Source organism: Aquila chrysaetos, chromosome 23, assembly GCF_900496995.4.
Source record: "Aquila chrysaetos chrysaetos chromosome 23, bAquChr1.4, whole genome shotgun sequence".
In the NCBI taxonomy this organism is placed as follows: domain Eukaryota; kingdom Metazoa; phylum Chordata; class Aves; order Accipitriformes; family Accipitridae; genus Aquila; species Aquila chrysaetos.
In genome coordinates, this window is record NC_044026.1 from 17369842 (window position 1) to 17389237 (window position 19396).

The following is a 19396-nucleotide window of genomic DNA, read 5'->3' on the forward strand; positions in this document are numbered from 1 at the left end:
GCAAAGGAGTTCTTCGGTGAGGAGCGTTATCTCCCTTGGGCTGCCAGGAGGTGCAGGAGATTCCACAAGGCTGAAGTCATCTGAGCTAACAGAAGGTCCTCAGCATGGGAATGACACTTTTATTATCACCAGTTTCCAGCCTGAGAGGAAACAACCAGTTAAGGAGTTATCTGTACCTTCTCCTAGGCTTTTCTCCTCTTCTCTCACTCCTTCACTAAAGCACGTTATCAAAGAAAACACAAACAAAAACCAATTTAGACTAGAACAATCTTCTTTTTTCAAAAAAAGAACCAGTAGAATTCCAAACACCTTATGACTGCTCATGAGAACATGACGAGCACATTTCACAGTATGTGGTGAACAGAAATTTTTAATTTAAAGCTTGTAGCAGTTTCATGAAAAAATTCTTTCTGGCATAGGCTAAAATGGTTACAGAATCCTGCAAAACTAGTACCAGCCATATACATACTGATGGGACAGGAGGCAAGCTGTCATCAGCTGGAAGTTTCACTTGAAACTGACTGGATTCATACTCTTACATTAATATATATGGAGATTATTCATTTAATGCATTCAACTTTTGTATGTTATGCCAAAGAACTGATTTTCTTAATTGACGTAACTACCAGGAGACACACAGTAACATATTAAGATGCTGGCTACAGTCCACACTTTGTATCTCTAAAAGGCTGTTGAAAGAATTCTTTCAAGGTACAAAAGAAAGGGTCTGAGGTATAGAAAATATCTCCAAGATGCAGACATAAGGACTGAGCTTACCAAGGAGAAGACTGACAGGTGACACGGCTGCAGCACCGGTACGTCATGGGGAAAAATAGCAGGCTCATTAATCGAAGAGCATAATCCTCAGTGGTCAGAAGCTGATGCCAGATAAAGTTAAATTAAAAGTAATCGTTTGTTTGGACTTTGTCAATCATCAAAAAAAAGCTATCAAAGCAAACCTTGCTTCATTTCAGATCAAAACCGGATGCCTTTTTGGAAGGCATGTTTAACTTAAACAGGAAACACTGAGTTCAACATGGATAACGGGATGAAGTGTAGCGGCTTGTGAAATACAGAGAGCAGACCACATTATCGCCTTCCGGCTTTAGGCTTTACGAATCCCAGAGTTTTTTGCTGGACTTTAGTCATACGCTGCCATCAACTGTTCTTATGCATTCCACAAGGCTGTCTGGACCTCCACTTACACGCCGCGCCGCACTATACATTCTTTGCATGAACCTTTCCTCAGTCCGTGTCAGAGGCAACTTGTTAGTTCACTAAAAATCCATTTGAACAAGTTTAGCAAAAAGTAAAGACAAATAAATCAGCTGTGAACCCTGTGGCTCAGAACCTAATTTTCAAAATATGCGTAAGTTGGTGACATGAAAATCAATTTCCTCTGGAATGTGCTTCTCCTCAGCGAGGGCTATTTCAATGCCAATGTGCTCTCTCACATCATTGCGTTTGGCTGTGATACTATTAAATGGAAGTGGCAAGGTTTTTTTTTTTTTCCTCCCACAATGGATAAAAACCTTCATTTTCTGAAGTCATTGAGTAGGTTTTAAGGTCTGGGGGGTTTTAATAGCATTAATATGTGTATTTTGGAAGAAACAAGGCCTTAAATTTTCAATGTAAAAACCAGGGAATATTAGACTGCAGTGACTGAGAAAAGCAGTTGGGAGAAGATTCAGTCAGAGACTTGAAAACACAACTGCACTGAATCTAAAGCTGTAAGGGCAATTCTGAGAAGCAATGAGCCAACCACACAAAATAAGCGAAACAACCAATATCAGTGGAGTTGCAAGGAACGGGGCAGAAGGAAAGAAAGCCTCATCCCTCCGGTGGGCTCCCTGTCCCCTGAAGGGGGAAAACAAAGCAGAACGCCCCTTCCCCCCGGGGCAGGCGGAGGGGGCATATGGGGAACAGCAGCAGCAGAGCCCTCCGGCAAAGCTGTGAGCCCCCGGGGAGCTGCCGCCAGCTGCTCCCACACACCAGCCCAAGACATTTTGTGCCAACAGTCCGTTTTCTGATGGGGCTGAGGGTTGCGTGTGGTGCCTCGTATGGATACAGGACATATCCTTAACCAAATGTTTGAGATGCTACTCTTCAGACCTGGTCACAATAGGAGAGAGTGGAAAAATGCAAAAAATAAATATATATATATATATAAAAGAAGAAACAAAGAAAGAAGAGGGAAATGGGAGGGAAAGGAATATTTGACGAGAAATCTGTCCTGTTCTCCCTGAGCCCACAAATCCTCAGGACCACCCTGGATATAAGTGAAAACATGCCAAAAAGAAAAGAGGAAATGCTTTTCGCAGAGCAGCTACATTTCACCTCTCGGCTTTAAAAATGCCAGGCTACCATTTTCAGAACTTATATAAGAACACAGCTTTTTACCCTCAATTTCCATTAGTTACAAATCATTTTCTATTAGCAATCCATTTCAAAAAATTGCGACAAAAATCAGCTCTCGGAAAACAGCACCAGTCATATCCATTCCCAGAGGCAAACTTGTTTCATCCATTTCAGAATCCTGGTTAGTAAACAAATCCATAAATCTGTTTTGACAATGTCATCAGATTAAGCACTGTTTTTTTGGGGGCAGAGGAGAGAGGTTTGGTCAGGGCAAGAAACAACTTCAGAGGAATGACAGAAGCTTAAATTCAAAAAAATAATAAATCCAAAGCGAGAGAAAACACAAACAATTCAGAGAAAAATAATTATAAAAACCCCACACCAACCTCACTTCTCTATATCCAGCAGCATTTGAATTGGGCCTGTTTCCACCAGCAGTGAAGGTGCTTCTATATTCCATATGGGGAAAAAAAAAAATCCCTTCCCAATTACACAGCTTTGACAGATTTTTTTTTTTTGTGCCAAATCCAATACAGAAAATCAATCATCTTCCTTCATGCGTCTGAGGGGAAAAATCCTAAACATAGTAGTTTCCTTTGGTTGAGGCCAAGGAGGGAGCCTGGGCTGCACAGCGGTAGGATCACCCCACCTGTGATGCGACTGCATATACTTCATGAGGCACTTATATGGGGTTAACACACACACACGTCCTACATCTTTTTATATGGCAAGGGGCTACATGACATTTTCCATTCTAAAAAATTTGTGGAAGCTTTTATAAAAGATAGCTTCCTGTTGAAAAAAAAAAACAGAAGTGTTACAAGAAAAAAGTCTTGGACTAGAGGAATTGCCTTTTTTATGCCATGAAGTTTAGGTAAACTAGAAATTTTCACAGATTTGTACTTGTCCTCATATGCTTTTCTAGGGAAAGTCCAGAAATTAAACAGGAACACTTGGACTATGCCTATACCGGTAAATGACACAAGGGGATGCTCCCAGGCACTATAATTTGGCTGTGTGTATCATTCCCTTCTGGTATGGATTTGACTTATGCTACAGGGAACACTCTCAAACTATTTCCAGGCACAATTTGGAAGTTAACTTGGGTCCATTGCTAATAGGTGGTCTGCATGACTGTTTTGGAGGGTAAGAGTTTAATAGCGTAGCTATGAGCTGCTCCACGTATATTGGCCTCAGGGCCAGGTAATGGTCTGGCCCCGTTGAGTTTACTAGTCTAGACTAAGTGCCAGACCGATGCTATTGCTAAAGCAAAGCACACTCTGTGAGCAACACTGCTAGAGCTGCTCGCTCTTTAATCAGAAGATGAGAGTCTCCATGGTGAGTTAGGTTAAGCTCTTCCCCCAGTCTCTCTCATGCAGCCCCAGTGGCTCCCACATCTCCTACGAAGAGGAAGGAGGAGAAAGCTCAATTCTCTGGTCCATGCCTATGGACCCCACACGTAGCCCAAACCACCCCTTGGCCAGAAGTTGGCCAACTTCACTGTTCCCCTTACTCCAAGTGGTAGAAAGCACAACAGGAGTAACTCACTCACAGCTTAAATAAAAATAGTTATGTATGCTAGGGGGGTCATTATAGTTTGACGACAACATTTCATTTTACTTCTTATACTAACATTGGAAATTATGCACCAACCCTCTTTATTAAATTTATGGTATTTTGGTTGCAAGTAAAATGCCTGTGAAAGTTATGAAATGCCACATTGAGATTTCTGTGCAAACATTATATATCTACATCTCTGATGTAAGTTTCCTCCTAAACCAGTTTGTCTTTCCCTTGCAATTCCTCACTGCCAAATAAATGTATTTCCAGCTGTATCTGTGGGAAACAAATAGTGTCATGCAATGACCAGCTAGGAAATGCACACCTGTCATAAACTAAAGAGCATCTCATGGGATATATTGTATTCCGTTCCCAACTTACCAAGAAAGGATACAATGGAAAAAATGGATTGGTGTCAACTACCAGATGTTTTCAAGCCTCTCTAATTAGGTAAAAATTAAACAACTGCTATATTCTATATTATAGATATTTTGCAGATGTGTAATTCACATAAACATACAGAGTCTGATTTTCATTTACATTGAGGCCTCTTTACACTGCTTTGGCATCACAACATTGCTTAATATTGGCGTAAGTTATTTACATTTGCATTTCAAGTTCCTTTTTTACTAAGAGAGTATAATAATCAATTTCACATGAGCATATCAGGATCAGGCCCATAGTATGTTGGAGAAGACTTTAGCAAGGAGTCTTGAGGGACACCAGAGGGAAAAAGAAGTCCTATTCTCTTTTAGTATTTACATTTCATGTAGAACAAGTCTGCTGAGAATGAGTTAGGTTCTATCCATCTATACTGTACATCTTTGCAAATGTCATTGCATATTTAATTGTAACTGTGATTAATTTGCTCATGAGGAACACAAAATGTTGAAGTATGTTTTCTTTACCCACTCAGCCCCTTTCCTCAGGCTCTGCACAAACCCACAAGCTGCAAAAAATTCAGGAAAAAAATAATCAAGTAAATCCTGCTTGTACCAAAACAAGAGCAGTTTCTCATCTTCCAGCTTAAAATAAGAGGAAAGTTATCATTAGGCAAGGTAAAAGGGTAAAACGTTAGTAAAAAATCTAAGACTGGACTACGTGAATTACTTCATTCTGCTCCTAACAACAAAGGGGAAAAAAAGAGAAGTTCCTGTGTTCTTTCATAATAAGAAGGCTGGTTTAGCTAGCTGTTCACAGATATCCTTCAGCAACTCATAGATGAAGAGCCATAAGATGAAGGATACTTTGGAAGGTACATATGATTCTGCTTACAGAAACTGAATATACTTTATTTGTACCTTCACTCCAAGTAATACTTACCAGAACTCTCTACAGTCAAATACACATTTCTAGCCCAAATAATTAAGTATTTTTTAAAAGAAAGAATATCCATTACACAAAGAACTAAAGACAGGAACACGATTGACAATGCTTATCAGCACCTGTCTCCAACTATTTCAAACAAGCTTTTCTCATACTCCTGTCTTACATGTCTGTATTAGTACTGTGACAGCAACGCAGTCCTTCCACTAGGGACTCTGCTGCTGGAAAGAAAAGCCTGATATACCATATGCTTGAAAGGAAGAATGCCTGGACAGAGAATTATTATTACTACAGAAGATTAGATAAACATGCATTCACAGTGTGTCATTTTGCTCTTGGAGAAGACTGAAGCATGGTTATTAATGTATTTGATTTCTTTCTCAGTGTTCCTGAATCATTATTTATCTTTTAGCCATCTGGTCTAATTGGTAATTCTTCTTAGAGATGGGCAGATGTACGGTGTGCTCACGGTAACCATCACTTTTGGTAAGGATTTCTTTATTATTATAGGTGTATCTGCTTAAATTATATTACACTAGTTGAAAGCATTTGCCCAAAAACCTAACAAGAGAGCATGTGATAATCCCAATAAAAATGTTGTGCTTCTTTTGCTATGTTACAAATTGCTTGGAAAAAAGGAATAGGAAAGTGAGTGTTAGTCTAACCTGCATGTTCAGCTATATTTGGAAGAGAGTTTTGTGAACTGCAGAGAAGTCTGGTCTGGATTTCTTGTTTCATTTCATGTTCATTTCATGAATAAATTCAAAATTACAAGGAAGGAATAGCTTTTAACGCACTTCAGTCTGTGTGGAGCATGAGGATGAAGGCTGCCACCTGTTCATGGACAACATATGCAGAAGTAACCTCAAATATGGGCTGACAGGCCAAAGAGAGCCCAGGAGACATCAATAGTTGGACTACAAACACCATTCCAGTAATCAAGATATTGTGTAATGTGCATGTTACCCTAGAAATCACTTTTATGCCCTATTCTGCTTCATGTAGTCTAAGCTGCAGGACATCTAGAGAATACCTCTTCCCTCCTTTTGTGCATTTCAGTCTCCATGTTAATTTGTCTGCTCAACACTTTCATAACTTTTCTGTATCTTTTCTCTTCTTTGCTTACCAGTTATGTCTCCACTTCTCTATTCTCATCCAAAATTTTCTTTAAGATTTTGTTCTACCACCTATTAATCCTCTTTTTTCCTTCAAATCATCTTTCTTCCTTGTGAAAGAACAGGGATACTTTCATGGCATGATGCAGTGTTATCCAGACGCACTTGAGCAGGCTCTGGACTGGACAGCCGGTGTCTGGGTGTAGTAGCATGCACTACCACACTTGGTTTTCTTTGCTACCTACACCCCAGAGAACTGTTAGCATAGCTGTGCTGCTTGTAGTGCCCAAGCCATGATGTTTCATGCTAGTGCAAACATTGCTGCACCTCACCGCATTAGCACACACTGAACACACCTGCCTCGAGTGCTCAGCCCAAGGATCACCTGTGTATTTTCTTGAAACAATAAACCCTCCCAGTTCACTCAGGCATGGAAAAAGCTGCAAGAGTGTAATGCAAGTTGAGGCACAGGTCACAGGATCAAAACAAAATACACAGCTATCCTTCCCTCTAGATCCTTCTCCCTACACCACCAGCACCGATCAATTCAATACTGGTAACAAACGGGCTGCATCCATCGCAGCAACTTTTTACTCAGTGGGGGCATTGAAGAGGGCACAAGACTGACAGCTGCATGTCTCCTCACCTTTCAGCAGAGCCCAGCACTTAGCTAGGATGTGTTAGCGAGATCTTGCCCTAGGAGATGTGGTCAAGGGGATCGCAGGGGAGGTGGGAAGGGGCTGCTGCACCTCCACCTCCCAGGATCCCCAAGGATGCTTCCAGCCTGGCCCCACTCCTGCCCAGTTGCACCTCCCAAGGCCTGTCTGAAGACAGCAAGCTCCTACAAGAGGAGTCCCACAGTATGGGGACCAAGCTGAAATACCCAGCTCCTTCACATGGAGCAGGAGAATTTTCTGTCATTTTCCACTTCTCCGACAAAGCTACGTGTGTGTGAACCTGGCAGGCAGAGGAACAACTGGTCTGGAGCTGCTGGAAGCTCCTCACAAGCATCTGCATCGCTGAATGGCTTTGGGAAAAATCAGTAGGCCTGCAGGGGCTGGGAGCCAGGGCAATAGCGGTGGGTATTCAGGAAGGGGAAAGGAAGTTTACCAGCACTGGGGAATAGTGGGGACAGAGACCTCCATCTCTCCCACATCTGCCAGCCCAACCATCCAACAAAGTATTCCTCTTTAGTACAGCACAGGGACAGCCCTCACCTCCTGCTATGGCCAGAAAGACCTTTGTGCTGTAATTAGGCTGCCCTTACCCTCCCACACACATTAGACGTGCTGATTCCCTCCCTCTCTTCATCCTCACCATCCTGCCCATCCTCACCAAAGCAAGCATCTCCTTCCTCCAGTAACGGCCCCCTTCCTTCCCTCGGTCACCCCTCACGCCGCCCGTTCCTACACCCCTGCATTTCCAGCAGCGCTGGCACAACTGGGGAAGAAGCTGTCAGAAAAGTCCTCCTTGTACCACAGGGAGAAGAGAGCCAGAGCCAGGAGGGTCCCATCAGTTGGGCCTGTGGATCCTGCTGCCCGACCAAAGACGGGCACCAGTGACCACCCCTCCGGCAGCGCCCAGTCCCCTTGGGTCTTCCCTCTGCAACAGCACCGGCATCACCAGGCGTTTGGTGAGCAGATCCTCCTCGAATAGCCGTTCTTCAGCAAGAACACCACAGGCAGGCAGCAGCCACCATTTCCTCATTCCTCTTCATCTCTGTATCCCACTGCCTTAGGCAACCGCGTCATCTAGGGAGCCCTACAGCTTCACTTCCACCTACTCCTTTTCCCAGCAGCTCACCGAGCACCCGACCACTCGGCCACGTCTCCCCTGAGGCTCCCCAGCTGGGCCAAACTTGGGGGCCCCAGAAGGGACCCAGCTTTTAAGACGCAGCAGCAGCAACGACAACAACAAAACCGTTTGCAAAGGGGTTTAAGTACATCTGGTCCTTTAATGAGTTCCTAGCACGGCCCCTCCAAGGAGACTGAGAGGATAGAAGTGAGCAGGAATCAAAGGATCCCTTTGTCCCATACAAGCACCAAACACAATCACCAAACCTCAGCTGTCTTAATAGCTTCCCTTCCCAAACACACCCAGGGCCTTGTAAAACAAAAAGAGTCATTAGACCATGGGCCTCACCTTAAGGAAGTTTACTGTTGATCTGTAATCTCTTGGTTTTTATCTCTGAAGAAAAAGCAGTAGCATGTCTGGAGGAACCTCTGTCTAAGTCAATCCCTACAGCCCTGTTTGCTTACCCCCACGCCGTGTGCCTCCTCAAGAGTTAAACTGCAAACAAGCCAGCTCTTACTTTCAGTAAAATTCAAAGAAAGTCTTTGTGGAGCTGTACTGGGAATCTGAAGGGTCAGAACAAAAACCACGGGTTCCAGTCCTTAGAATGGAGAATTAAATGGGATGTCTTTTTATATATTTTTTTTTTTAAAAAAAGCAGTCCCGTTCTGACTACAGCAATATTTTTATTCTTAATATTATCATTCCTACCACAAAGGAGGAACAGATGGAATTTCTGCTCACGACTGTAAAGCAATTCAGCACACTTGTATTGACAGGGTCAATATTGAATTCCTGAGCCTGAATGCTATCAGTGAGTGAGGCCCTCTCAGAAATCCTCTCCTCAAAACCACAGTATTTCCTCGTGTGTGTAACACTGAATGTCTGAAATGAAGCATTCAAGTGTAAAGAGAGGGATTTTGGAATTTGGTCCATGATTATGAACAGCTTTCTATTGGATTGGTCAATTATCACACATCATCTCCCAAGCAAAATAGATCACTAATCTTTTTGCATAAACATTTATCTTCATTGTAGCAACACTAAGCTTAATAAGAAAAAAAATAATACTGAAAACTGTATTACTAAATCATACAGAGGAAAGAAAATAAAAAGATTTAACAAAGATTGTTTTGTCTAAGCTTGTTCAGATTGACAAAACAGGTGGATGTGTCAGAGCTATAATTAATGTAAGCAATGTTTGAAATTTCCAATCAATCTACAAAATAAAAGTATCTTCTTTGTAAAATCTTTGATTTGTGAAATATTAAAAAAAATCTGTTCAGCAAGTTCATCATGCACAGAACCAGAAGTAAAGGGTTTTAAACTGAAGCAAATGAGGTTCAGGTTAGATGGCAGGTACTGTGAAGCACTTGTGAAAGATTGCCTAAGGAAAATCAGAGATCTCTATCACTGTACTTCCTGAGAACAGGTTAGATAAATTTGGCAAGACATATGTAATAAATTCATCCAGCCTTCCTTAGCTCGGGAAGGAACAAATATTCTGTTCAGTGCAGATCACTGTTCTGTGTTACCACAACTGTGGTATTAATTTTTAATCATACAGTATTTACTACCTAGCACTTAAGAACACATATCATCTGCTTGCATTTATGCAGCTTCCTTTCCTTACTTGACAGATAAGAAAACAACAGAAAAATCGTCTCATTATAGCCTTTAACAAATCTATAGCAAAGTCAAAGATTCAGCAGTGTCACCTCCCATTGTCATATTCACTAATAGGATGTAATAGCTCTTCATAATGGGCTAAGAAGAGCTAGGTTGGGTTCTAGAGGCATTAACCCAGAATCTCCTTGCTATGGTTGGTTGGTTTCAAACAAAATATCATTTAAAGCAAGCTTTATTTGTTTTACCTATAGCAGCTGAACTTGCATAGACATTCCCTCTGGCATCATCTTGACATCATAAAAGACGTCTCAAGAGACTTCTCCTGACAGCTTCATGAGCCGACTGTGATGATGCTACATGTCAGATACAATGGAACAGGGAAATGGAGAGTTCAGCTTTTGCAAGAAAACTTGGAGGAAAAAGAGATTTAAAAAATCTTTTAGGGATTTGTGCAACTTCAGTGTCTTAACTGACTCAAAATACATTTTTTTCAGATTTTATCAAAGGCACTCATAAAACCAACTAATATCAAGTCATTAAGAAAAATATTTTCTTTTTTTTTTTGATCCTATGCTTCTACTTACTTTTCCTTAAAAAACCAACATCAGCAATACGTGGAAGGCTTTGATTTTCACACAGAATTGTACTAGAGGTCAACTGAGCTGCATTTGTTTTTTAGAAAACAGAAATAAAAGACGCACTTTCAGTACATGAAGTTCTCAGGAATGGTTTAGTATTTCAAGAATCATATTTGATAGATGAATCGTGATAAAGCGTACTAAAAACACAGAAAGCTAACAATGAATGATGCACAGGAAATGAACTTGCAGACAAAAAGCTTTGAAAACAAAAACTAAAATACTGAGAATCGAAGAGCCATTAGGACATATGGAAAGTTCTGAGATAAAATAAACCTGAAATACTTAGAAGTGTGGCATGGAAACAACCTTCACTCTGCCTCACCACCAACATCAGTTTAGTGTCCTTCCTGGCTATGTACACCCTAGGAATATTTTCCTGAAAAGTAGCTTGCTGCATTGAATGTTGGGAAGATGGAAAAACTCATTATTTATTATATTACTAGAAACCTGAACTTCTTGGATCTGTCTCTTTGGCTACATTTGCCAAGAAGCATAATGTACTGGAAGAATAATTTGAAAATTTAGGAACATTTAACTGACAATGACATAATTTTCCATTTTGGTTATAAATATTTTAAGGTATTTTCTAGGTTTGCTGTTACAGCTTTTTATTTTAGTACCATCATTGTATCTTATCACATAATATATATTAGCATGAACAATATATTTGTTTGTATAAACTGCAGTACGTATTTTAACACCTACCTTCAGTAGTTTTCTCCAGGTAATGAGTTAATCATAACTGTACCCAAGCTTGTAGATTTGAGCTTTTTAAAAAAAAAAAAAAATTGCTTCTACTTGAAGTTGTACTTAATCTAACTGCTTCATAAGACGCTCCTCATTAAGAGTGACATTAAAGGATGTTCCTAGCAGTACAAGAATGGTCTGTGTGGAAGCTGAGGTTCATATCTGTACGAGGGCCACCTCAGGCATTACCATATCGGTAGTTTTTGCTCCTGGGCTACACCTAACAAAGCTAAGTTAGGTACTTAGAGCATAAAGGAAGGAGGAAGAAATTGATGCTCAGAAGCAATACTCACACAGCCAACATGCTGTGCAGGTTGACTTTTCTGAAGTCTCATGCATATATAGGACTACAGTCTGAAATTCCAGCAAGAACTGAGCTCCCCCAGAACATGTCTTTGGGCATGGGAGCATTGACTTACCCCTTAAAAATACTCTCATTATTGTAATAAAGTCAGCAGTACTGGTGCCTACATCTTTGCAAGACACGGTTAGAGCACTTCTCCGTTTCAGCTTTTTTAAGCCACAACTCATATTTTGCTAGAGACAGTCATAACCAGACATTCCTTGGTTGGGAAGAGAGACAGACAGACTGACAACTTTCCATCCTTCACATACACCAGGATAAAAGGCACATATTGGGCAAGGGGAGACCCAACAAAAGAACCCACCATGATTCTGCAGCCCAGCAGCAGGGGGATTGACCTTTGATGGGAAGGAGTTTTGGATCCCAATCCCACTTCCACAAGCTGTTTACATATTTTAATCTAATATTTTATTAATTCAAAACACATAAGCAGTCCAAAAGTGCAGAGAAAGCCAAATAAATGAGATGAATAGCAGGCACCAGAGCCCATGAACTACAGTACTTGTCTTTAGTTGTTCTTTTTGACAGTTTATTCTGGAGTGTTTGCATATACGGATTAGCTGACAACATATAGGTTCTGGCTTGAATAAGGACAAGTGAGATGATCAGTAAGGCTTAACATATCATAAATACATGGGGCCACTTTTTAGGAAATGATCCTGAAAAGGATTCTTATGATGAGTCACTGAGACAGTAAACTAGGAATAGCACACAGATTTAAAAAAAAGAAACTACTCAAAGCCAAATGAGAACAGACAAGAAGAGAACAAGAACATCAGTGCAGGACATTTCCTCTTCACTTCTTTTTCCTTCTTTCCAGCGCTATCACTAACACATGAACATATCAGGTGCTGAGCTATCATAGATTTCAGCAAAGGTCATGTATTTTATCATAAAAAGCTAATAATAACAAAGACATGTATTTAAATAAAATTCAGACCTTCTAACCAATGAAGAAAAGAGAGAAAGATTTTTTTTTTTTTAGTATACCTTCAAAAATGGATCCTTGTAAGAAAAAAGCTGCATTGTAATTCATGCTAGTTTAGTCATAAGACTGTGACAAGAAATGGAGATAGGTGGGTATGAGGAAATAAATTGATTGTTATGCAGACAGGTGGAAGAAAGAGTAATAAAGTATATTGGTCCTCATTTTGTACTCTTAAAAGCAAATGTCTGTGGTAGTCTCCTCCTTTACCACCACCAGTGGCAGCCGGAGCAGTACACCACAGCGAGGTTACCAAGAGTCAGGGCTGGAGAGCTCTACTCCAGCCGTGGGAGCGGCAGCTAGTGAAGTGGTAAGTGACCAGCTGAGGTACAGAACAAAGGATGTGATAATTCTGAAACCCACCAAAATGAAAATACGCCAGTCTGTAACATCAAGCATTTCCTTAGGCTCTGCTGGGAAAGGGAGGACAAGAAACTAGCATATCAATATGCCAGCACAACCCTTTAATAAGGTTGACTGCGTCTGATCTATAGCAGTATTTTGACCTAGCACCATACTTTCTATCAGAAAGTCTCAATGGAGCATTGAAGAAACAGCAAATTCAAGCATGGAAACAAGAAGCCCGAGTTGAAAGAAGACAAGCCCCAACAACCAGCAGAAAACATGGTATATACTATTTTGAGTTAATACACTGAAAGGATTAAGCCAGGTATTCTCCTCTGGTTTAGCTGTTGCAAGGGCAGAAAGAGAGAGGCTTTATTACTGTCTAATCTTGAGCCAGTCTAACCTGTCATGCCGTAAAGGATTATTTGAGTAGCTGGATTCACCCCTTGCTTCCTCCCCTCCCTTTTTATCTATCAAGTTGAAGAGACACCCTCTTTCATAAATGATGGTGGAAGAACTTATAAGGAAAGACAGCTGAGCAGCAGTGGAGAGCTGTTCCAGCAGCAGCAACAGCAGGCAGGCACTGGTTTGATGTATTTAAGAAAGGAAAACAGAATTAAGACCAAGACCTGCTAACACACATCCAGTGAAATACCTGTTGATGACCATGGTCAAACATCGAAGTGTAAGACCTGGAGTCTGGTGTCACAGGCTCCAGGCCTAATTCTGCTACAGAACTTGATGTGTGATTTGGTAGCTGTAACTGTGTCAACACCTCGGTTTTCCAACCTGTAAAACTGAAGTAGTGAGATCAAGCTAATCTGTAAAGTATTTTGAGATCTAGGGAAGCGTATGCTATGGAGGAGCTCCTATTATTTTGCACTAACTTTGAACAGGAACTAGATCTACTTCATGTTGCAATTTGTTTTGGTTGGTTGGTTTGGAGGTGCCCAGTACCAGAAGCAACTGTAGACCTGGGCTGTTTGGGACCCGACCTGGTAGGAAGCAACCTCATGCCCTAAAGAGAGATTTTACGTGATGCATGCAATGAAATCAGGCTCAATGCATGTGCGTGTATGGTTTCCCTACCCAGGCACGAAAAGCAGGCTACATCAGACTTTCTGAGCGCGTAGGGATTAACTGCACAGAAGGTATCTCACTCAGCACACCACAGAGGTGCAAGCGGGGGTCGGTTGTGGCTTCACAACTCTTATGACCAGGACTGCTAAGTTTTGTTTCCCACAAATGTCCCAGCAGCCGCACTTCACCGTTTCCCTTCAGGCTGTCCCTGACTGGGTAGCCAAGGGAAGGGATAATAAGGAACGTTCCACGGAGGGAACGTATGTTGTTACATAAATGCTTCCATAGGCCTGACTACTGTTTCCTGAGAAAGGAAACTCCATTCATCAAGTCTGTAATAAACTGACATCTCATCAGCAGGGGAAACAAGAGGAAGGCACTTGTGAAGGGAGAAATCTGTCCCTCTACATATACGAACTGTTTTCCTTTGCATGCCTAATCTGTGAGGTGACTAAAGTTTTACCCACTAGTGCTATAATACTCACATGGGAAACATTAAGTTAAATATTACAAAATTAAAGTGTAAGAGTTATTGGAAACTAGAGCCGAGCAAAATATTAGAATTTTCATCCTGGGGGAAATTCTAATATTTCAACATTTGTTTTCTTCCAAAATTAGGATGGAAATGTTGAAATACCTCTTTTTTCATAGAATGAACATGTTCTCAGCCACTTTGACATTAAACTGAATTTGACAAAGGTGTTACAACATCTCCTGGGAATTGTTGTTAAGGTACCTTGTACTTAGAATTGTGTTAACAAGGGATATTTTAGTTGGGTTATTGAACCAAAGCCGGAAAAAAATGCTTGAGGTCAGGCAGAACATTCATTTAATCCTTTTCTTCTTTCACGTTATTTAACCCTTGTACCCCCTTCAGCGACAAAAACAAAAAAAAAATTGTTCTATTCTGAAAGGGAAACAAGTTTTACAATAGAGAAGTCACACCATTCCATTTTTAAAATATTCAACACTGTTCTGGATTTTGTGTCTGATCCTCAAAAATGGTTCTTTTTTTCTTTAAACTTCAAAATGAGAAAACTAATCTTGGTTCTCATATTGTTGCCAAAACTAATTATTAATATGGATTCAGTAAATGGTTTTAACTGAGCCACAACTGAATTTATCAAGAAAAAAAAAATCACTGAAAAGATCTCTCTCTTTTTTTATTATCTTTGTTCTTCGTAGGGTTCCTGGTTTGATTGCACACCCCCACAGTTGAACTTCTGTCTAGGAAGTTGAAATGCTCTCCTGGCATATTTCAACACTGACTCCCCAGCAAGTAGCATCCTGGGAATTTACTATTTTTGTCTCTTCAGGAGGAATACTTCTTTTGTCCCAATACTGTGTTGCTGGGTGCTGCTTGCTGGGTAGACCACCTTTGTTATCAGAGTATTGCTGGTATGTTGGCTGAAGTCTGTTGACTTACAGAGTGGAAGAAGTAAGAGCAGAATGGAAAAATCTCAGAAAAAATGCCCTTATGGAGGTGAAAGGTATCTTGCTGCAATTAAATGCACATTAAGGCACTGGAGAAGCAAAAAGAGGGGACCCCACTGTTCAGAGTCTTTTTGCAGATTTAATCAGACTAGAAGTTTTCTACTTACTCACAGATCATTCATTGATCTTCTGATGTTGGTTTAGTTGGCTGGTATTTTCTAGACATCTGAGGTCTCAGGCCCTATTTATTCAATGGAAAAATAGGGCCTGAGACCTCAGATGTCTATATACACACACATTTTTTTTTAAATCCCTGTTCATATTTTTTTGCTGTTCTCATACAAAGGCTAAAGGTTACGGTTTTAGTTTAAACATAATATTTTCATGGTTCATAAGAAAATCTGTATTAGTTTACATTTTTGGCAAATTTCATTATACCCTAGTGATTCCTAGAAGTCCTTGTACTTTCCTGCTGGTGAGAGATACTTTCCATAAAATAACACAGTATAAAAATAGTAATTATTAACTCACTGTGATGTATTTTGTTAAGGTGCAGAGAGTACATCCAAAGGACTAAATTTATTCAGCATCCAGTTTTGTGGCCATATTTTCCACAAAATGTAATGTTGCAAAATGTACTTTTTAACCAGTATCAGAAATTTGACTGATGAGAAAGACAGGAGCTAATCCTAGTTAGTTGTAACAGCCCCATATCCCTTATGTCTGACAGGCAACTATAGTTCAGCCGACTGAGGATTTTAAAGGGTTTGTGCACTGCAGAAGGGTTATACTTTGAAAACAGCTCTAAAAATTAGTTCAGAAACTCCAACTCTGCTCTGACATGTTGTCGAGGTTGATACCTGCATAAAGTATTTTTGAAGGCTAATGGAATTGTATATTCTGATATTGATGCAAAAGAACTTTTCATATCTTTTCTTCCAAAGGATCCCTGAATTGTCACAAATGGGCAGATTCAGAAAATTCTAAATAATGCACATAGGAACCCAGCCTCATACACCGCACACATGCATAGTGATGTTCAACTGAGTACCTTTCTGAAAGGGGTAGGAGTATGATCTAGAAGATACCTTACATATCTATAAAAGACTCAGCAATTGGGAAAGGTTAGCCACCGATATGGTGAAATTAAACTGGTCAGCCTTCACCCAGACTGCCTGAGCTTAAGACTCGGGCACTGTGGACAAAGGGCGATCCAGCTCGAATTATGGGAATTATTCCTCAAAGCTCACTTCAGGTCCTGCATCCCTTCGCTGACTATAGGTGTAGACGCAGAAGAGCGGCACTTGTTCACAACAGGTATTTAACTTTATGGCCCTGAATCATAGTGTGCAGAAGCTGCTCCCACAAGCCTTTCAGCTAAGGAAGCCCAGCCGATCGACTAGACTAAGGGAGGCTTGTGTCTTTGCAAAAGATCCCCGTGTCTTGCTGCATTTAAGATGGTGTTTGTGCAGGACCATACATGCCCAGGTTGTGTGGGAAAAGTACATGCATAGTAATGTTGCAGGTGGGTTTGCTGTGGCTATTCAATATTGGTAAATGTATTTTTGCCTTTTTGTAGAATTCATCTCATGAAAGAAATGGAATTTCATTTCTTTAATGCTTTTATAATCTCTAAGGAATTATTTTCTCCAACAAGTGCCTTTTGAATGCCCATATCAAATGTATGTATTCTAAGATTGGAATATATTAATACATTTTCAGTACATATTTTAAACAAACTGAGAATGTTTACAATTTTATATGCCTGTCTTTACAAAACCCTTATTGACTAGCAGAAGTCCATATATTAAAGCCCATTATAAAACAAAAAGACGTAACAGGAATAAATAGTTGTAATAGTAGGAGATGTGTATTTTACAGAACAATACCCTATAAAGTATTTTATATCTCACAAAAACAAAGCTTATTGTTGATCAATTTTCTGTACATATTTAGCTCAGACAACTTTCTAATCGTTTCTTAAATTGCTTGAAAAGATATCTACCAAAATTTACCTCCAGAGGCATCTCATGTAACTTGTTACTTTGAAGTAGAAAGCAGAGCCATGAGCAAGAATATGGAGCAAAAGACAATACTGGTAATCTTTCACTTAAAAATTTCACCCAGAGATCCAAAGCAAGTAGTAGTATATCCATTTCACAGATGGAGAAATGCATAAGCAAGAAGAAGGAGCTAGTCTATATTCTTAGTTTTTTTAATTTCCTTTCCCCTGGCTTTCAGCTTGGATGTGTACTTCAGTTTGTAGCTGTAAGGTCTACAGAACAGCATACAGTAAAGTCAAATATTAAAGCAGATTAAACAATGCAAAACAGTGAAGCTTATGAATGGAGATTCTACATTAAACTGTGCAAGGGAACACTGCAGGAGACAAGCTTTAAAAGAAGTTTTGATTATTAGCAGGATAACATTATGAGAAACAAAGGCAAATGTTGTGAATTAATGCAGTGCATTTCACTAGAGCTCTGAAAGGCTGTACCTATCTTAGTATTTTGATCAGTAAGTGAAATGACAAAATCAAAATCCAGTTTAGCAGAAAATCATCTGCTACCTTCCTATCAGCAGAACTTTACATGCTTCCCTAGTAATAGTAATGGCACGTGTTCATCATAGACTGTGCAGTTCTCACGAGTAAAAGCCCAAAGTCAATAGCTTCATCACACTGAAAAAGAAAAAATAACTATTGATAGGCTGGACATGTATATTAGAAGTTTTATGCTCATAGCCTACTAATGAAAACCGAGACCTTGTCACAGATTTTGAGAGAAGCAGCAGCAGATCTGAACTATTTTAATTGGAACAATAAAAAGAATGAATACCAAACTATCACTTATATTCACATACTCTGTTTCACTTCTCATATTCCAGGTTCCTGTCCCTTACTTAAAATGTTTCCACTGCTTTAATTTTTCTTCCCCTTCTTTCTTTTTTAACTACTTTGTCTGGACATGCTGAACAAGTTATTCTTATCTATTGACTTCAGTCTATTAGGCAAATTCTGAACATGCCAAAACGACTCATAGAGATTGAGTTAGATAATGTGTCTGGTATCATATTTTGCAGAACACTTAAATTGCACATGTAATCACACACATACTGTGATTTAATTTTTGAAACATATTCACTTTAATATGGTCTGCAAATTCAAATGTTTTCCCTATAAAAGCATATGCTGGTTTATCTACTGATCTTTATGTCAAGCAGCTTTGAGTACAAAATTAGTACTGTATATATTTTATATCATATCAGAACCAACTGGCTTGAAAATTTCTCCAGGGAGAAATAAGGAAAAAAAATCCCTTGAAATAAAATAATTCCATGAATCTTGTATGATTCTTAATGAAGAATCTTTCATAATGATCCCATAACCTAGGTCATGTTATTTCTGAAATGATAAGCCTATACACTCAGCTTTGCAAGCAGTAAAAATCTAAGCCAAAGGTAGTAAATTGTCAGCTCCAAAAGCTGAATTCCTGAATGAACCATTACAATAAAACTACACTTGCAGGAATGAGGGAAGAATGTAGGATGTGTTTCATCTTTTAATACATAGAGTTGAAAGAATTGCTCTTTTCATACCGCAACTTGAATTTCAAAAGTTAAAATACTCCCAGGGCAAGCAGTATGCAGTCAAAAATTGCAACAGGCAGTTATTGCTATGCACTTAACACACCAACTCAGATAGCAGAATATTCTATTTTGGGGGAAAGGTAAAAAAAAAAGGCCAATTTATGCTTCTTTTTACACGTCGAATTTCCATGTAATTAAGCATGAAAGGGTTTTTTTTTTCAATTTTTCTTTTTTTACCCCTTTATTTCTGTAAAATACAGTACCTCTCCCTCTGGAAGAACATTTGGAAGAATAAAACCACCAATACCATGTGTTGCCTGAACAATTCAGTGCAGCTACTCCTTTCTGTTCCAGCCAAGCAAAGCAACCTTGGGAAGCAAAAGCGGCTTTGCTAGCACCCAGATAAACTGTCTCCAGAGACAGAGAAAGCAGC